The 19,474-nt window shown below is 36.7% G+C and overlaps 1 long non-coding RNA gene across 1 annotated transcript in view; it reads left to right on the top strand.

Annotated features, from left to right (window-relative positions):
- LOC107653951 (uncharacterized) overlaps positions 1–14,077 on the top strand; it is a 24,273-nt gene extending 10,196 nt beyond the window's left edge. The window contains exon 3 of the long non-coding RNA XR_001630288.1: positions 13,935–14,077. This is a non-coding gene — a long non-coding RNA (uncharacterized LOC107653951). The remainder of the gene's footprint in view (positions 1–13,934) is intronic.
- The last annotated feature ends 5,397 nt before the right edge of the window (positions 14,078–19,474 follow it).

Here is a 19,474-nt window from a genome sequence, read left to right as displayed (position 1 = left end):
CGACTGTTTAACTCTAGGGGAGTTGGAAAATGAGCCTATTTTCAAAAATAGTGGAGTGTTCCTTTAAGACTGGTTTTGTGGTCCAGGGTCACAAATTTGAGATCTTCTGTCCTGGAGACATCAAAAAGAAAGTTTACACTTGGTTTAGTGGTTTTTGAACTTGCGCAGCTGATGTTATCTTCTACTTTAACTGCTTAATGGCTTTTATTTTGCGCAGTGTAATCACAGGTTTGTTCACTTGACTTTAACAGCCAGGCTTTCTTTCAAAACTTGGCTTTCCTCTAGTTGGCCAGACATCCTTGCTTTTCTGTTTCTGTGCACTTTTCGACTCGTTCCTTTTTTTATATGAAACAGTACCGTTGTACACCATGTTTGTTTCAGCACGTGTGTGAACGAACATCTATTTTGAGTGTTTGCATGAGAGAGAATATGACTTAAACTACAAGCTCTGAGGTGCTCTGGTTTGTATCAGGCCGGTGATGGGTGGACACCTCCAGCCCACCTGCCTTGAACCCACCTGATTTGACTGATTTTCCACCTTACTTCCTCATTAGCTGTTTTCATCTGGAAAGCAGCCGTTCCAGACATGATATTTATCATTGCCAAGTTACTCTTGCCTACGTTTTGTAGTGGTTTCCTTCACACATGCAAAATAAATGGTGCTGGTTTATTTCACAGACATTGAGATGTACAAAAAGTGCACCTGCAAGAGCTACACTTCTCATTCAAGCATGCAAGTGTGTTTAGTCTTTTTCCTTTTCTTCTAGTTTAGTACAAATTATATTATTAACAAAAATTAACATTATTTTGTGTATGAGAGAAAGCAATAACTGATAAAGTGTGTACCTTGAATGCAACACAAGTCGTTTTGGATAAAAGCATCTGCCAAATGCATAAATGTAAATGTAAGAAGTTTTTATTTTGCTTACAGAATCAGTTGAGCTAACCTGAGAAAACCTGATGATCCATTCATCCAGCGTGATTTGAAAATGTTAACACGGTCAGTGTCACAAATTTGCTTACATTTGATTGGTGACCTAGAAAAAGTGCAGAACTTAATGGTATGCTTTTTCAACACTTTCTGTTTATTTCCAGATTGTGTTATATTTTAAATGGCTTATTTTCAATGTAGTCTCATACTATTGAACTCCACTCTATATGGCGCATTATGAAAATTCCCCTCTACATGCAGTGAACTATGGATCACTGAACACTGAACTTACATAATTGCTGAATTGCTTAGTAACGAACGAACACCGGCTCATGGGAATTGCACAAAGGCATTAAAGCATGGTGAGTAATCTAATATTTCATGCATAAGAATCTAAATATATTTGATAATAGTGCTACTACTCATTAAGCTGCAGTCTGTTTATAATAGTGGCCACATTCAATGTGTTTATTTTAATATAACACATTAATATGTATTCATTAATAAAATGACAGTTATTTTCTGTCTTCACTAAAACAAACAAAAAAAATTATTACTTGAAGTAAAATTTAAAAACCTTAAACTTTTTTTTTTCAGCTAGTTCAGCAAGGTTAAACTTACTATACTAAAATAACAAAAACTAAAACGGAAATAAAAATGAATAAAAGCACATTTAAATAAAAATTAAAACAAAAACATTAACTAAAAATAAAAGTAAAGTATTAAATAAAAATGTATTCAAAATATTAATAAGGACTAAATAATATGTCATCATAGTAAAATAGCATTGACATGAGATAATGACTGAAATTTTGTATAAACTTCAATATTACAAACAATATCTCACTCGTGCTCACGCATTGACTGCCTAAAATCCTAAATCCAAAAATAGCTCCTGATTCCGGAACCTTTTTCCCTCATTAACCCTTTTCCTGAGAGCATAATATAGGTGTTTCAAGATGGTGGTTTTGGGCAGGGTCGGGTGGGTGGGCTAAGGGTCTGCTATTAAACTGCCAGAGGCTGTGCCCCCACCCGGCTGTCAGTCAGGGTGATAAAGCCCAGACACCCCGTGTGCCCCGTACCATGTGGTCCCTATCCCAACACCCCTATCACTGCACAGCTCTATGACTGAAATTTAGTCAGGTAATCTCAATGCGTTTAAGAGAAACAGGTTTCTTCTTTCTTGACTTTGCTGACTGGGATCTAATTTCCTGTTTGTTTATGTGGACCACGGTCTACGGAGTCATTTTTGTTGTTGCTGTTGTTTTGTTATTTCCTCTGTAACACAGTTTGATTTTACTGGAGGGCGATGCTTGAAATGTGGCGTGCACATGTACCTACAGTGTAGACACGGATCCAAGATGCTTTCCCACCAATCCACATTGCACATTCTTACTTACGTCCCCTATATGTTCCTTATGTCCTAAACATAATGTTTGGTCAAAAATAGTTTGAACTAGAAAATACTTCAATAAAAATACTTTTGAACAGTTTTGAATACCAGAATTTGAATTTTAAAGCCATCATTCCACATGCTAAGGTTAGCAGTAGACTAATTCTCAGTCTAGGGAGCCACAATTATGATCATGATGTTATTTTTCAGCACAATGATTTTATGATTGACAGCTTGGACATTAATGTGAAATATCATTGGTTCTGGAATTCATAAATACATACATATTTGATTTGAGAAACACAGCATTGACAACGTTTTTCAGTGAATAATGATTTAAGTTACAGTCTGCTGTTTACACAATACAGTCATCTTATTTGTCTTATTTCTCAAACGATCCTCCAGAAATCATTTTAATATGCTGATTTGTGCTTACTTGGTACTCAGGTTTTTGCTACTTAGTATTTTGGTTAAGAATTTTTTGACAAATAAAATGTTCAAATGAACAGAAATCTTTTGTAACATTAAATTTTCTTTATTGTCATTTTTGATCAATTTAATGCATCCCTGCTGAATTAAAGTATTTTATTTTTTTAAGTCTTACTTGCACCTATAATTCAAATGGTAGTGTATCAAAAATATGAAATACTGAAAAAAAGTTTTCATCATTGATATGCTTATGCTTATCTATGATGAAAAGTTTTTTTTCACATTAAAATGAGATCATGTGACACTAAAACTGGTTTCTACAAATTCAGCTTTGCCATTACAGGAACAAATATAAGTATAATAATAATTATTATTATTATATATATACTGTATATATAGAGAGAGAGAGAGAGAGAGTTATAGTTTTTGTTTAGATAATATATGTATCTGTGCTGTGTATATTTATTATGTATATATAAATACACACATGCATGTATATGCAGTATTTCAAAAAATATGTTATGTTTATATATTAAATATATTTATTTATAATATAAATTATATGAATATAAATATAGACATGTAAATACATGTAAATATTTTCAAATTGTTGAAAATATTGTATTTATATATACATAATAAATATACACAGAACACACATATATTTTACAAACAAAAACTTTTATTTTGGATTCGTTTAATCGCGATTAATCATTTGACAGCACTAATATATATATAAATATAAGTTGCAATAATATTTCACAGTATTACTGTTTTCACTGTATTTCAGTCAAATAAATGCAGCTTGGGAGAGAAAAAAATTATGAACGAATGAACAAAATGAATGAACGAATCCAAACTTTTGACTGGTAGTCTATATTGCAACATATTATAATACAATAATTCCAAATATTGTTGGACTTTAAAAAAATCCTTTATTGTAAAAAAAATTATAATAATAATAAAAGGATAAAAATCTCATCAACACTTCATTATTATTTTATAAAAACATAGCTTTTTGATTACATCAGGGTTATTTATTTAAAGTGGATGTCACTAATGAGTGTTTAAATTAGGCTCACCCCTCATATTTACGTAAGAAACAGCTGGAGTGTTTGATAGGAGACTAGCACCCCTCCAGTTTTATAGCTAATCTCCCTGAGAACTCAAGGAGTGGCAAAAACACAAAAATCAGGTGGCTCTTCAGGCATTCCCGAGTCCGCAGGGGGCCATGGGTTGGGTTAGAATGACTGGCAGGCCTAGATTGGTGATTCGGGGACAGCATTGTTTGAGAAGGGGCGGGTACACGGGTGGGCAAGTCGTTGTCGTTATTGTTGACGAAGCTCAATAAACGTTCCAGCCCTCAATGCTGGAAGGTAACAAGATGGCCGAGCGGGGGAGGAGTGGAAGAAGCGGGAGAAAAAGTCAGGCTTTTAAATCTCAGAAGCTCAAAAACAATAGAGGATGAACCTCCGAGCAATGTGACCCCATGGGCCCTCGCACTCACTGATGCATGACAATGAGAAGGCCACTGTGCGGTCCGTTGCCCCGGGCTAAGCCACCGACTGAGGTCCAGGCCAGGTTTCCGTCGAATATTTGAATGTGCTGTACAAAGATTGGCGAGATCTGTGTCATTCGGTCCTACCGCCATCCCTGGTGTTACTGGAGCATGGCAAGGCCAGTGTACAAACATCTATGATGTCACGGATGCAAAATGACGGAGGGTTATGATACTGAGATTTTAGGGAGTTTATTTGCTTCGGTTGCAGGCCACGGCAGCCCCACCCTTCCTGACCACAGCTCCGAGGCCCGATGGAGATTTTTCTGTAATCCCTAAAGCCTCGTGCTTTGTATCGGAGAGTTAGTTGAAGGGGCAGATCAGACCTATTCATGTGCTTTACCTGTGGTAGGTAGACTAAAGCCTTTCCTGAGGATAGCTGAAGAAAGACAAGCTATAGTTTTTCAAATCTACTGCTTTAACACCTGCAGGCAGCTGTGTACAGTCTGCTGAAAAACACATATCTCAGTGTTCTGATTTCAAGTGAAGCAGTTTCGTACCTTGTCTTTCAGGATTTAATAGAAACTTTAAATGAAGTCTGTTCATTATAATGAAAGGTGTGAAGTACCTGTTACTCTACTTTGCGAGTATGATTTTGAGGAATTTATAGCTACTTTACTTGAGCACAACTGAAAAAATTACACTTTTTTTCCTGCTTTTATCTATCCATCCATCCACTTATTTACTTAGTTGTTTATTTCCATCTTACTACACTAGAAAAACTAGTGTAGAAATGTCTCATTCAGAATTTGCTAGTATTTCATATATAATAGTATTTTCATATATAAACAATTGCAAAGAGTCAGCAACACATTGAATTAAACCTGAAAATTGACTGAAATAGCATTTATTTGTAAAACATCCTCCAGTAATCCGTTTTATTTACAACTTCAAAAAAAGTACATTTATGCAAATTTTACTTTCACAGTCAATGAAATCTAACTCAACATAAAATGTAATGACCTCTACTATTATTATTCATCCTTGTGAACAGACATTCATTACCAGATGATAATTATCTTCATTAATGATGCAACTCATAACACAATATTTAAACTTATAAATTGTTTTTAATCATTATTAATAATTCACCTTCACTAGAAATGTCTGATTCATGTGACTCAAGTGCACTCCAATGTCAAACAACTAAAAATCCCATCCTGATGTATTTAAATGCTCACAGTTTCAGTATATTGGATTTAGCATTGTGTATAGAGTCACATATATATATATATATATATATTTGTTGAATCCAACAAATGGGGGAAGTCGTGGCCTAATGGTTAGAGAGTCGGACTCATAACCCAAAGGTTGTGGGTTCGAGTCTCGTACCAGCAGGGATTGTAGGTGGGGGGAGTGAATGTACAGCGCTCTCTTCCACCTTCAATACCACGACTGAGGTGCCCTTGATCAAGGCACTGAACCCCCAACTGCTCCCCAGGCGCCACAGCATCAAAAATGGCTGCCCACTGCTCCGGGTGTGTGCACTTTGGATGGGTAAATGCAGAGTACTAATTCCGAGTATGGGTCACCATATTTGGCCACATGTCACTTCACTCACTCACTCACTCACAAAAATCAGTCATCTGAATTTTAAAGAACAATAAAATACACATTTTCAATACATCCCAAAAAAGCTTTTAAGTTAAATAAAAGTGTACTTAATAAATACACAAGTAAATTACAAGTGGACAAGGGAAACATCACTCTAGTATAGATAGTATACAGGCTAAATACAAAGTCTTATCAACATTTCTTCAATTCCAGACTCTCAGGCATTTCCTTTGCTCTAGGATCAGCATTTCTCATCAACAACTTTGTGTTCTTTGAAGGTTTTGCCTTAGTGTGGTGATGGACGCATTTGAAAAACATATGCTTATGTGGATGATAGAAAGCTTCACAATCTCAAGAGAAGCCCCATCTGACTCTAGGCAGTTCAGACCAGCAGAGTCCATCATTTCTGACAAACCTCAAAGCTGAATTCCTCAGCATAAATTGCCATGGGCTATACAATGTTCAAGGTTCAAAAACATTGTTCTTCCTATTACTCTCTGTAATTTATGAACTCTTTCTGGAACAGGCACTTTTTTTTTTTTTTGCATGGGATCTTGAATTGTTAAAACAGACAAACTTGCTAAAACAATATGTTTGCCTAATGTGCGTTGCATTGCAGCACTCATTCCAGAGTACTTTATTATGCTTATTTCTGCAGGGACTTGCTCATTTGGGAGGTACAGTCGCTGTAGAATTGAATTTCGAGAGGTCATAATCACCTGCAATGTGGGGTGAAACAGAACCGTTCTGCATCATTTAACCCTTTTTTTCCCTCTCTGCCAAGTTCAAGGTTTTAATGCATTAAAAAGCCCTCCTCTTAGTTAAGGAACTGCTACAGTAAAGTCAATCAGATAAGAGTTTTTTCCATCTTCCTTGAGAATTATCGACAGAGAGTTTTTTTCTAACAGATTTTAAGTTATCCTCTGTTGTTTTTCAAGCTTGGCCCTTGGGAGCCAATAATGGGTAATGGGGCCGTGTTAACGTGACCGAGAGCAGCCGCCGTCAAAGGGGAGGCCGAAGGCTTATCAAGCGATCTCACTGTAGCCCGACTTAGAAAGAGGAAAAAGGCAAACCCTCTGGTCACATCAGGAACATATCTTGATGGTAAACACAGGCAATGTTAGGAAAGGGAGCTAAGACCCTGATACAGTACCACACACATACTATTGTTTATTTGCCAATACAACGATTCCAGTCCACATCCCTTGTTGTCCTACCCCAAAAAGTAGAATCAAATTCACATTTGCACCTTGAAATAAACCAGCTTACCTGAAAGTACTGATATGAAAACATTACATTCGTAGTCCCAGCCGTTGCTGGTCATCTTTTTTGTTTGCCAGAAGCATCTGTGTTTATTTCTTTGTGCTAACCGCTGAATTAGCACTGGTGAGATTGAGAGGTGACATATGTCAAGGGGCTAACAGCATACATGTGGGAGAGGAGAGCAGCAAACAGGTGTTGGGTTTGATTGCAATAATTATCACTGGCAGAACACACCTGTCAACTTCTTCATTTGGCGTGTGGGTAGGCAGTGCACTGTATCTTTGTGTTGAAGACGCAAGGAAATCAAAAATCTTCAATCGAAGCAAGAGTGACAGGTTGGTTAAAGGAATATTCTGAATCCAATATATGTTAAGGTCATACATGCATAATGTTCATTACCACAACAATTAGACCTTTTTTTCTCTGTTCAAAAAAGAAAATGGGACCAATCTGTAAAAGTTATACTACACTGTAAAACAAATTCCGTAAAATTTACGGTAAAAAAAAAACGGCAGCTCTGGTTGCCGGAATTTTACCATAAAAAATATGGTAGCAACGTTTTAGGTTTTACGGTTTTAACTTAAATTTACAGTTAAATACCGTAATTTCACTAACTGATATAATGTTAATATACCAACCTATTGAAGTACTGAAATCTGTTTTGTACCTTTGTAATACACTGATAATCACCAAATGCAGGTGGTGATGAGAAAGTCACATGATGAACCAAAGCCCATCACAAGCAGCTTTTAAATAATAACATATATAGAAGGTGCACAGTGTCATTCACACAAACACTAAACACCATCATGGTGACACACATGAAACTGAAAATTTGAAATGTAACGCAGGGAATTCTGGGAATGTCAATTTACGGTTATTCACTGTAAATTATACGGTCTTTTTACACTTCCAAAAACGGTATACTACCGTAAAATCAATGTCCAATGCATGTAATGTTCAATACAGTTTTTCACCGTATATAGTAGGGGAAATTACCGTTAACCATTTAACAGGTTTTTACTGTAGCATTTTTACAGTCTTTTACCGTTAAATTCACAGTCAATTTTTACAGTGTACTCACTGTTTAAATATTATGGCCACATAAGATAAGCTTGTGTACATGATTTTACATGACTAATTATTTCTGTGTAGTTATATTCAGTTTTATAACTTTGTTGCTATAAAGATGTCTGAAACCCCAAAAAGACAATTAAAAAGGCCAAAACATCTTTTACAGCTCAATGAAATGTCTAGTGAGTGGTGCTAAAAGGTTAATACTCAGCCACATTTAACCTAAACTTGACCAATTATGTTAACAAAAGCAGATGAGATGTGTGCTTCAACAAGTCTTTGAGTTCTTTTACTGTTACTCTTCATGTAAGCCACATCACAAATACAGTGCTGTACCAGGTGCGCTAACGAGCAAGTTTACTACTTTAGAACATCTGTACATATTAAGCTAGTTATGTGACGCAAATGTCAAAATTTGTTGGTTTCCCCCCCCCCCCCCCCATATATTTATGCCATGGTTAATGGAAACCTAGAATCAGCCTAGTAATTAATTATTTCAATTGCGCCTTCGGCACTTTTATGAGTGCTAACTTCACGTTTAAACCGAAAGGAACAGTTATCAGCGCAATATGACTGAAGTTCATGAGTGGCGTGTGAATTATCGTATACTCTGTGCACATTCACCGGCACGCTCGAAAAGTGTGATAAGATTTGCACAAGCCATTCCCATCGCGAAGCTGATGGTAAAATGTGCGATCTATTTGAATTCCATTGAGAAATTGCCACTATAAAATGCTATGGAGAAAGTCGAACATTATCTAAAAAAGGCACATAAATTAAAAAGACTGATGAAAGAGGAGAAAACATAATCTTGCACCAGCACTGACATTTATTAAAATGTTAAAATGTTTTGCTCATGACCACCTTAACTATAATTCATCACATTTTATTGTAGGCTAATAACATTATTATGTTTTATTGTAGGTGGTAAACTTTGTCTAACTTGTTGTAGAATTTATAATAGATCATCTGTTAGGGGAATAGATTTTTCTCTGTAGATTTATATCACAACTGTAGCATGTTGTAGGTATTGTTTCTAAATGTGCAGGCTGTTGTTTTCATAAAAAATGCTATATAGATTTTTAAAAAAAGTCAGTATTGGCCTGGTAAGGATTAGTAAGATAGCCTTATTATAACAAATGCTACAGTTAAGAGAGTACAAGTCAGAATCGAGAGCCATGTGTAAAATGGGTTCTAATAATGAGTGATGAAAATCCTGGCCTTTGGTTATTCCAAGAGATGGCATAGATTAAATCATTAAGAGCCTGATGAACTGTTAAGGAGTAAGAAATAAATAATATCAATACAAGAAAATGGTAAGTTAGATTGACTTCCCATGGCATATTGAATTAGAATATTTTGACAAACTGTATCCTGTAAGTGCCTAAATAATATAAAATACATTATATATCCTATGTAAACAAGTAATTGTTAACTATCCTGTTACTTTATTGAAGTTATGTTATCATGTGCATGTGTGGATGATTGTACAAAAGACCATTTTACAGAAATAAATATATAAGCAAACTAACAAACAAATAAATAAACCTTGTGAGGGAGCATGACCCGGATACATTAATAATAAGTGCAATAATGCTCTCTTCTATTGTCTTATTCAACTGGACGTGTCAATAAACTCTTCGCTGATTGGCTTGCGCGAGAACGCGTCATGCGAATTTTCGCTCGAGTTGAAAATTTTGAACTTGCGCGGAAGACGCGATTGAGGCAAATATCGTGCGTTCGCGACAAACGCGTCGCGCATTTCGCGTCGCCCGGCACGAATTCACCTCTATTTGCGTCTTTGCGTTGACTTTGTATGTAATCTACTCCCGCGAATAATTACATTTGCGTCTGGTGTGAACACACTGTAAGTGTTTTGAGCTCATAACATCGTATTGTGCAAGGAACTGTGCAAAAATAAGTGTTTATTAATCCAAAATCTGTCCCATAATCATAATTTGTTTAATTTTTAGGGTTTTACTGCCACTAATGTTCATTTCAGCTGGAAACTGCAGTGAATATTTTCTGTATAGGTACTTTCCTGGAGTTTTCCAAAAATGTAAGGTACAGTAGATGCACATTTTTCTTCGTTTTTCTCTGTCCAAAGTTTAAATCAGCGTCTTGCTTGATGATTTGGCAGTTTGCGGCTGTCCATCATTTTTTTTAAATGTCACCCTGGGGATTTTCTTCACGCTTTTTCTCTTCAATCTGAAGAGTACTCAGGTACCTTGTTAGCTAGCAAACGTATTATCTCATTAGTCTTGTTTGTGGTTTGTGGCTTACTCTCTCTCATCGTCTCCACCACATCTTTTTGCGATCTCATCAGATCTTCCCTCTTGGTAGATCATTAAGGCTAATCAAAAGCCACAAAGTCTAAAGATAAAGACCCATCTCTTTAACCTGGCTTACACATAACACACTAATGGTGTGTTCACACCAGACTCGAAGCGAATATGCGCATCGTGTCACTCGCTCTACATTACTTGTGGGATGTTTTTCGTGTCACTCGCGCGAATAAAAACAGCACGATCAACCATGGTGGAGATAACTACAATCGCTGTTTTGTACCTGTTGTCAAAAAGTTCCAACTACAATGGAAAGCCAAACGCCGACGTGTCTGCGTTCACAGCACCATCCAGAGGAGGATGAGTAACGTTAAGATCCTGTATTAATGTGTGTGTTACATTTTACTACTGTATACACTGATATTACTATTATTTTATTGATAGCAGCATCTCTGTAGCCATGCTAATAAAATGCAACTACCACTACAACTGATTTTAATTGTTTTCTATTCTCCCGACCTATATAATAACAGCGGCTACAATAATGCTCTCTTCTATTGTCTGATTCAATTGGATGTGTCAAGAAACTCTTCGCTGATTGGCTTGCGCGAGAACGCGTCATGCGAATTTTCGCTCGAGTTGAAAATTTTGAACTTGCGCGGAAGACGCGATTGAGGCAAATATCGTGCGTTCGCGACAAACGCGTCGCGCATTTCGCGTCGCCCGGCACGAATTCACCTCTATTTGCGTCTTTGCGTTGACTTTGTATGTAATCTACTCCCGCGAATAATTACATTTGCGTCTGGTGTGAACACACTGTAAGTGTTTTGAGCTCATAACATCGTATTGTGCAAGGAACTGTGCAAAAATAAGTGTTTATTAATCCAAAATCTGTCCCATAATCATAATTTGTTTAATTTTTAGGGTTTTACTGCCACTAATGTTCATTTCAGCTGGAAACTGCAGTGAATATTTTCTGTATAGGTACTTTCCTGGAGTTTTCCAAAAATGTAAGGTACAGTAGATGCACATTTTTCTTCGTTTTTCTCTGTCCAAAGTTTAAATCAGCGTCTTGCTTGATGATTTGGCAGTTTGCGGCTGTCCATCATTTTTTTTAAATGTCACCCTGGGGATTTTCTTCACGCTTTTTCTCTTCAATCTGAAGAGTACTCAGGTACCTTGTTAGCTAGCAAACGTATTATCTCATTAGTCTTGTTTGTGGTTTGTGGCTTACTCTCTCTCATCGTCTCCACCACATCTTTTTGCGATCTCATCAGATCTTCCCTCTTGGTAGATCATTAAGGCTAATCAAAAGCCACAAAGTCTAGCCACATTCCTCACATCTTCAGACGTTCAGGATTTGGTTATTGCCAAAGATAATGAAAGACAACTTCCTTTCTTATGAATATAAATCATTAGATCTATAATCCGAACTCTCCAACATTTCTATTACAGGAAATGTGCTGGCTTCTGTTCCTCCATGCTAAACCAATGAGGTTATGTTTATGAATTAAGCGCACTATTGTGTGCGATAATGATTTCTTGATCTACCACAAATAATTGTGTTGACTCAAGAGGAACAGATAACAACAGGTCCCACAACCCAAGATCATTTGTCTCACAAGTTTCCCCAGTCAGCATCACAGAGAGACCATTCACAAGAACTTGTGGGAAAAACAGGTGTTGGAATGATGTAAACATATCCCAGTTTGCATTGCTTGTATCGCCGAGCTCTTTAAGGGACAGCCCACTTTGTCTGACAAACAGCAGAGCTGTGCGATTATGGCATTAACACTCGGTGGTTGCACAGTAAATACAACGCAACTATTGAGACCGGCAAATATGGATCTTTAACGACTTGTTCCCACAGGAAAGTAATCCAGCTCAGCGAGATGAGGTCTCAGTGGCTCTTCTGTATGTGTTCTGATGTTTGTTTCATACAGTGGGTGTTCTCAGGAGAGCCTCTGCGCTATTTAGTGGATTTTCTCACAGTGCTTTTTGTTGACTAGGATCATATCCCAGTGCACGTTTGAGGAGCTATTATTCCGAATGAGTGCTTTATCTTTACCCACTGAAAGCTGGTGATTGGCAGGCAATGACGAAGCACACCAAATTATGTTCGGCAGATTTTGGTTTAGCTAAACGAATTATACAGTCAACTGAATATTGGCATAATTCCTCAGTCCAAATCCCTTCATATGGCTAAGGTGGCACCAAAAAGGTTTTGCTTATTCTGGTCAAAATTAGAGTCCAAAGGAGATCATCTCTAACTGAGTCTCATAAGTGAGGTCCCGTGGAGGGATAAGTAAGAAAATAGGATGTTATTTGTATTTTGTTTCTTACATTGCATATAAAGAAAAATAGGGAACTTCAATTTTTTAATATTTGGAGTTTAAAGTTTTGTGGGTTTTAGGCCATGTTTATGACCAAAAACTATTAGCATAGCTTCAATGTGTCCTTGATGAAGACAGGATGATTGAATTTGAATGGCTGAAATTGTGCATTTTACAAGTCTATACTATGATTATTCAATACAACACTAGATACATTCCCGGTTTATGAAGCCCGGGCTTTATTTGCAACATCAGACTAAATGTGAAAACATTGCAAACAACAACCTTAAAAAACACTTTTTAAATCAATAACATAAATAAAATAGAAATCTATGCGACCTCTCATTCACACTGCAATATGTCCAGTTATGGCAAATGGAGGCTTGGTTTTCTTTTTTTCATATATGATGCTTTAAAAAGCTCTCACATTAATACAGTCAGGATTATTTTTTTAACATTGTGTCCAAATCAGAACAGAAAACAACATTATAAACATACTTTAATTTTGAATAATTGTACACTTGTGTATTAAGCCGTTTTTTAAAAAAAGTCAGCATGAAATGAAAATTCACTCAATGCATGTTATTTATTGTGAATAATTCATCCATGCTTTTGTTTCATTTATTACAGTTTTTGCCACTTTGTTGCAATCAACTGCAAGCTTTCAGATTTGCAACTATTTATGAGTGCGATGGCTATCTTAACCAACGGACAGAACTAAGTTCTCGTCATAATTTTTTGTTCTCCTTTTTCGATAATCTGTTACAGTACGTCACAACTCAGAAGAAAAAAATCCTTCATTTCATTGCAACCACTGTGCAATTGTGGGCAACTTATTTTTTGTATGGTAGGATTTCTAATGCAATCACACTTAAAAGCAATCATTACCTAGCATTCAGATACTAGCTTTTAGTTGTAAGATGTTACTTTAATACTATAGATGTTGTATTATTATATAATTCTATATAATAATTTTTAATTCCAAAGAATGACCAAGCCAATCCTCTCCGAATTAAAGAATCCTTTCTTTATTACAGTAGCTTAATGTGTATTTTGACCGCAGCCATTTTTCATAATGACTGATCTCAGCGCATGCATGTAATCATATCTATAGCATTCACCGTGAAACCCGACTCTAGAGGGATACGAAGTTCTCTGCATTCCTGGTGATGTGAGGGACAGTGTATCACCCCAACTGGCTGCATGCCTCAACTTCACCTGAGGTGCAGGCAATAAGAGAAACATGCTTTGATCTGCTGCCCCACCCATGCACAGCCTCCTCCAATGGACTAATTCATTACTGGACCAGTCGATGGCTCTGGCCCACCTTCAAAGCGTGGCCTGTTAGTTCGGCTGAGAAACTCTACATTCTGAGACAGACTTTTAAATACTTGCCCTCCCTTGGGCTATAGGACTGGTATTTAGAGTGAAAGGTTAAAGTGAAACACCTACAATTCCTCAGGCTGTGGAGTTATTAATGTAAGAACAGAGTTTACGTTGTTCCCACGGGTAATAAACTTCAATCAGCTGAACTTCCAACTTCAGAATAGATTTTTTTAAACTTTTCATTTTCTGTAATTTATTTTTAAGCCTGCATGGCTTCATATTGGTTGCTCATTGTTTTATTTTTACCCTTGTTTTCTCCAGTTACTCAGTAGCTTTTTACATCTTGAAGTTAGAGTTTATTCAGCATACAAATTTGCCACAATACTTGCAAATCTGCACTCAATATCTAGGTACATTTGCAGTTAACTGTGGGCTTGCATTGAGGTTTGCCTCCATTTTCAGGTGGCAAAACATCTTAGCGGATGGACAAAACCAAGTCCCTGCCCTACTTGGCTTTTTAAAAACGTATTTTCTATCATTTCCATTAGTTTCATTTTTGGGTATGCATTGCTTCACATTGGTGGTTAGTCATTTATTTTTCAATTTTTTTCTTTCCTCAAAAGCTCAGTAACTTTTAATATTTTTAAGGGTTTTTTTTCAGTTCTATAATTCCATTACCATCACTCAATATTGTAAAAAAAAAAAAAAAAACACCTAACAGGGCTTCAGACTAAATAAAAAAAAAAGGTTCCAAATTCAACAAAACATAAATTTTGCCACAATAATTAAAAATCTAGTGTTGAGATTTGCCTCAATTTATGATTCTGTGTGTGTGTGTGTGTGTGTGTGTGTGTGTGTGTTATACTTATTTCTGCATAAGTCATCCTAAATTTCCGCATAGCCTCACATTTGTGGCTCATTGTTTCTTTTTGCTACTTTGTTTTTTCCTCCAGTTGCTTACTTTTCAGATTTTGAAGTTGGATTCCATTCAATTCTATAACTGGTTACCATCTGTAAATATTTCTCCCAAAAAAAAAGACACAGGATTCCAGACTATGAATAAAAATTGTTACAAATTCAACAAAACATGCAAATTTGCCACAGTTATATTTAGCAAACCTCAGAAAAACTTGGTGATCATTGCCAGTGTTTCCTGCAAATGACAACAAACACTGAGTGATGTTTGATTCATGAAAAATTATTATTTTTAAAAGAGTCAATCAAAACAATTCATGAAACAGTGCTTGCGTCAGGTTGAATCAGACTTTGTCGGTGAATCATTCAAAGCCATTACTGAGTTCACAACTACAAATCTGGGGGGAAAAAAACATTATTTAAAAATATTATGGTCACACTTTAGTTTTGGGGGAAAATTCGTACTATCAACTAACCATTAACTACTGCGATTTTTGCCTCGATAAACTCCTAATTTGCTGTTTATTAATAGTTAGTAAGGTAGTTGTTAAGTTTAGATATTGAGTAGGATTAAGAAATCTATAATATGGTCATGCAAAATTAGGCATTATTATGTGCTTTATAAGTACTAATTAACAGCCAATATGCCAATAATATGTATTCTAATAAACAACTAGTTAATAGAATTGGTCCATAAACTTAAGTGTTACCAATATTATAAAATAAAGTGCATTGGAACAACCGTTTTTATAGGGCAGTTCTGTAATATGTCAACTGAATACAGTCATATGACTGCTAAATGTTTTTATTACACTCTTAAAAATAAAGGTTCTTTATTGGCATGGTTCCATAAAGAACCTTTAACATATCCACTGCATGAAAGGTTCTTGGAAAAGGTGGAAAAGTTTTTTTTTAAATGTACTTTACACTAAGAAAAAGTGTTTCTTTTAAGAACTGTTGACTGAAATGTTCTGAATTGGTTCTTCTATGGGATTGCTGCGAAAACCCCCTTTGGAAACGTTGACTTTTAAGAGTCGGTGGCACCTTAGTCATTCTTTTACTCTGGAGTCGTGCCTAAGAGATACTGCTATTTCATCTAGCAGTACTAATAGATCTTCTAGTTCTTTTGTCCCGATTGCCTATAGGAAGACACGGAACAAATGGTATTCTTAAACATGGATCAAGTTGTGTGGAATGTCTTGACCTCAGGCTTCTGGACCACAGTTCGGCATTCAGACGTGCACCCCCCTCAATCTCACCCACGCAGACCCACATCACCCATAACACTTGCCAAGTCTGATGTCAACCTGCTGCACACAAGTCCCCAGGCTCATGTTCCATTTCTGTTTTGACACCAGGCCCTAATTACTGATCTAAATGATTGATCACCTAGATTATTCTGCAAGGGTGGATGGAAGTCTTCTGCCTATCAAGTGAGACTGAGTCTGTTGAACTAGTACAGAGGTAAACAGATACCCGGCCCATCCTAAGAGATGGGAGATTAGGTTCTGAGCACCTGCAAATTGGACCAAAGGCTTTTCCCATTAGCAGACTCTCCACTGGCCACAGTACCCGCACAGGTGTTGGAGGATATCTGTGGCCGTTTTGTTCACTCTAATCCCACTCCATTCTGCTCTCTGGTTCTCTCCTCCAGGTCTAAGCCTTCTTTTTTGACACCTGAAGGATTTGACCATTGGCTGGTAAACTCAAGCACTTTTGATATGTGATTTGGCTAATTGGGTTTGGAGTGGAAGGCTAGAGTGCCTTTGGGGAAATGCTCCAGATGGCTGAATGTCTGCAGACCACAGCGTCTAAAGAAACGTGAGATTTCAAAGTTCACTTCTAAAATGAAATTGTTACCCTGGCTTTACCTTTATATTTTCAGGTTGGTTTAAAAATGCAACATCATTTTGATCATCATGTGCATTTTCATGAAACTCCTAACTATGTTTACGACTGCTCAGATCAACCCAGGCTCATTGGAAATATGTGCCTCTAAATACACCGTTATTACGTACCTTACTGCACGTTTAGAGGCAGTTTCAAAGTAAAACATCCATTAAATGGTGCTAAAACGCGGGTCCAATACGTTTTTGTTACGTTGATATAGGCACGGTTTATACTACGTTGCTTCAGGTATGTGTTGCGGTGGTTCATAATTCAAATATCTGGGGAGTGTTGCTAAAAGTTAATGCTCTGTTGTGTTGGAAATATCCCCTACACCAAACTAGGGCTGTGCGATTAATCGAAATCGTCATAAAATAGGTTCACACACTCCTTCTGTGGTGCGTATTTTGTCCGCGCCCATGTTAACGGATCAGAGCGTTCACACTGCATATTCGTACTATATCAAACAAACTTTTTTTGAATGGTCGCAAAGTAAGTTTCAAAACAAATGTACTAGACATTAGGTGATTTCAGACACAGCTTAACGTTCTCGGAATGCTCTGGTAACCAAAATTGTTAGCTGGGTTAATAACTTTCAGTTATTTTATAAAATGTGTATAAACTTTTATAGAATTTTGTAAAATTCAGTGGTCAGTTCAGGTCAGTGCCTGATGATATCTTGCATTTGTACAGATGTTAATCTTATACTTGAATTCAGTATAATCTTTAAAATTAGAGTTGTCATTATTACAAATTTGAATGGAATTAATTACATGATATGAAATGGAAATTAATGAAATAAAATGAATGAAATGCATTTATAAGTAATTGCCACCAGTTTAATATTTGTGGTCAATTAATAAATTATTGAATTTACAAAAATTGTCTTTATAGTCGATAGTTTGCCCATCTGTGGTATTATTATTCAGCATCCCTTCTGCAAACTCTAAAATAAATGTTTTTGCATCGTCGAGTTATAGTCTTCATCATTCTTTCCAGCACAGTCAAACATGTATGTGACATTTAAAGAAAGACAAATTTCTTAATTACTGAAACTGATTCAAAGTGTATTGACACGCTTATTATATAAAGTTCCACTTTTAAAAAAATGCTTCACGGTTTAATAGTTTTTCATTGCATAATTTCTGTACTTGAGAAGGTGGAGAAGAGTCAGAAGAATAAATATTACAAGGCTAGCAAATATGATGGCATGTTCTGGATTATGACAAAATATGACAAAACTATACTGTATTGACCCCCACACCCCATCCTTATCCCAACTTCACACACACACACACACACACACACCCTTAAGACAGCCGGACTTGAAACTCCCATTCATCTGAAACAGGTATGAAGACAATCTTGCCAGTCTTTCTCCTAGGGGCCAGGCGAGGTTTACCTCAATCTTCTCATTTTCCCAGACACGCATGGCCCTTGCAGCTGCAGTCCAATTGATCTAGGTGCTGCGGGGAGATAAATTGGAGGGGAAATGGCTTAATTGACCTCACTCTCACTGCTGGAATGCAATAGCTCTTTGTTACCCACCCGTGAGGCCAAATCTTCGCACGTTTAGGTTGCTCCTGTTATGTAGTCAGCAAGAACTCTAATGTATTTGTGGTTTATTGCTTGCTGACAATCTGCTGTACACTAAATAACCATTTTTGGTTCCCCAAAGAATCATTGAGTAAACAATTCTTAAAAGAGACATTTTTAGAACTTCTTAATAATCTCAAGAACCTTTTTCCACTATATAAAGAACCTTTTGTGGAACGGAAAGTTTAAAGGTTCTTCATGGAACCAATATAGAACCTTTATATTTGAGAGTGTTTCCAACAGGTGCATTATGTTCTAAACCTGTTTAATAGCACCTCAGTTAGTTGGGTTTTTGTTCATTTCTGTTAAATAAAGTATGCAGGTGCATCTCTCAGGTGTCCAGCAGTGGGCTGGCTAGATAAACAGGCTCGGGTCGTGACTCCCGGAGCTGCATGAAGATGAAAGAGTTAAACAGGTAGACGTATGTAACCTGTGCGGCTTTGATCTTTTTCAAAGGTCACTTGTTCATTCACTTCAATCTTCATGTGACCCTGAGCCACTGCAGAGGGCGCTGTCTTTCACTTGAACAATAGGTCAGTTCTTTGTGTGGACTTATTAAAATGTGACAGTGGAGACATGGATATCACAGTGAACATACTCACTCAGACATCATAAAAGATCAATCAGTGCAAAATTCCTAGTTTTGATGCACAGCTACCTTTGCAATAAACAAAGCACTACGGCTCTGTTCCAAAACCTTGTGAGCTGTGATGCTTTTTAAATAGGCAGCTGCCTTCTAAGATAACATCGTAATAAAAACGGAACCACATAAAATGCACCGCAGACTCAAATAGCAAAAATATCGGGTCTAATACTTCAAAATATTGGGTTGTTGCTATTTATCTTTGGCCTTTACTGTGAAGCATTCAGTACATTGTAATTAGGCTTAAAATGCTGTCTGCATAGGCACCTCACTAGGTTTTGGAACTT

Source organism: Sinocyclocheilus anshuiensis, unplaced genomic scaffold (genome assembly GCF_001515605.1).
Source record: "Sinocyclocheilus anshuiensis isolate Anshui unplaced genomic scaffold, SAMN03320099.WGS_v1.1 scaffold454, whole genome shotgun sequence".
Lineage (NCBI taxonomy): Eukaryota > Metazoa > Chordata > Actinopteri > Cypriniformes > Cyprinidae > Sinocyclocheilus > Sinocyclocheilus anshuiensis.
This window is presented reverse-complemented; position numbering and strand designations above follow the sequence as displayed.